Here is a 2,271-nt window from a genome sequence, read left to right on the forward strand (position 1 = left end):
ATTTGTTTTCAGTTTTCAACAACCACTTCCATAAATTTCAAATTTTCTCCCCCTCCCTCCCCAAGATGACATGCAATCTTACGTGGGTTCTACACATACATTCCTATTAAACACATTTTCACATTAGTCATGCTGCATAGAAGAATTAAAACAAATGGAAGAAACCATGAGAAAAAACAAAATGTAACAAAGGAGAACATAGTTGCTTCATTTTAAGTTCTGACTCCCTAGTTCTTTCTCTGGATGTGGATAGTATTTTGTATCATGAGTCCTTTGGAAATGTTTTAGGCCCTTGCATTGCTGTGAAGGGCTAGGTCTATCAAAAACAGTCCTTGCACACTGTGGGTGTTATTGTATATAATGTTCTCCTGGTTCTGCTCACTTCACTCAGTATCAGTTCATATAAGTTTTTCCAGGTTTTTCTGGAATCTGCATATTCATCATTTCTTATAGCACAATAGTATTCCATTACATTCATATACCTCAGACTGTTCAGTCATTCCCTAATTGATGGGCATCCCCTCAATTTCCAGTTCTTGGCCACCATAAAAAGAGTTGCTATAAATATTTTGGTATGTGTGGGTCCCTTTCCCATAGATCCATGATTGATGAACAGTCAGCTTTTGCCAATAAACCCTAAATAGTATGAATACTATAGACCAAGAGATGGAAACACTGAAGTTGGTTAGCACAGATGTTATTAGCAGTGCTCCAAAGGTTGGCAGTTCTGCAGTTGGCAGTGATTCCATCAGTAACATGGTGGCATCTACCATGGCTCCTCCCAAACCAAAATCTTGGGTTGATATTGTGAGTAAACCTGCAAAATAATAGCTCAAGCTGAAGACCAAGAATGTCATGGTAGGGTCAAGTTTCCATTGCTCCTAATAAAACGTAGCATAGATATTGGAACTTGGTATTACAAAGGTCCTATAACTGAAATTTCTCTGAGGATTTGGTTCACAATATTGGTCAGTAGTGTTATCTCAGTCTGTAGGTCAGCAGATAAACAATAGCTACCAGTGATGCAGTTGACAGCAGAGTAACAGTTGCAGCCTCTCTTCCACCACTATCACTACAGTTTACCTAACTTTCTTTTCAACAACAAGCAGCCCAGGCTCCCTGTGAGTAGCAATCCAGAACCATGGCAATGTGTTTGGGCATAGTGGGGTGGATGGTAGGTAACAAGGTAGGGAAGGCTCTAAACAATTTTGGTCTGTTCCTTCAGAACCTTCCCAATGTTGGAGAAGTCATGGTTCCTTGACAATTATAATCCCAAGGATTTTGACTGGAATCTGAAACATGGCTGGGTTTTCATCATTAAGAGGACAGTATCTACAATTCCATTAAATATAATATCTGCCATAGCACCAAACATGGGAATAAAAGTCTTAATGCTGCTTATCACTCCATGAATGGGAAAGGCACCATCTACTTACTTTTTGGCATCAAGGGTATTGAATACTTCTGTGGCATAATAGAAATAAAATCTGCTATGGACTACAATAATTATGTGGGTATGTGGTCCCAGCAGAAATGAAAGGGAAAGTTTAGTGTTAGATGGATTTTTGTGAAGGAAATTCCTGATAGTCATTGCAGAAAAATGAGAATAAACCAATGACTGTTATGGCAAGCAAAATGGGATCTTTTACTGTTTTTGTTTTAGTATAATCAAGTGCCTCTGATTGAATCTTGCCTTTATCAAGGAAGGGTCTTTACTAGGACTAAAGTACAAAAACAAGAGTTTCTTTAACTAGAAACAATATATATTTTTGTATTGTTAATGTGATTAAAAATCTTCCCCACCCACTAATGGGCCTGCCCATTAAGGGGAGTTTGATTAGGGAAGATTTGTAGGAAGGCCCACACCTTTTGTTAATGAGCACTGGTTTTCAAGGGTTGGAATGCCCTCTGGCTCTAACAAAGGTATAAATACTCTGAGGGTGAGGTTCTGTTTGGGGGTTTACCGATTGAAAGTGTTTGTTTTGCCAGAGGGGGACTCTGGGAAGATGCTAAGGAACCCCTCTCACCCTCCCTCTTGGAAAATCCTGATGTCAATGCTTCCCCCTCTAGTAACTATGGTCAGACAGTTGGACCTGTCTGTTGAAGGTCAGGCAAAGGAAGCCATGTTTGTTGATCTTTGATTTTTCTGTATTTTCTTTGAAGTTCAGGGTGCTGACTCCCCTGAACTAGGTGAATGATACATGTCTTTGGTTCAATGAATGCTACATGTGCTTGATTAAAATGATTGTTAACCTCTCAAAGTTGTCTTTC

At 39.2% G+C, this 2,271-nt stretch overlaps 1 pseudogene; it reads left to right on the forward strand.

Moving 5' to 3' along the window:
• Window positions 1–645: 645 nt before the first annotated feature.
• LOC140512237 (YTH domain-containing family protein 2-like) lies at window positions 646–1,618 on the forward strand (annotated as a pseudogene).
• The last annotated feature ends 653 nt before the right edge of the window (window positions 1,619–2,271 follow it).

The sequence above is a fragment of the Notamacropus eugenii genome, chromosome 6 (genome assembly GCF_028372415.1).
Source record: "Notamacropus eugenii isolate mMacEug1 chromosome 6, mMacEug1.pri_v2, whole genome shotgun sequence".
Lineage (NCBI taxonomy): Eukaryota > Metazoa > Chordata > Mammalia > Diprotodontia > Macropodidae > Notamacropus > Notamacropus eugenii.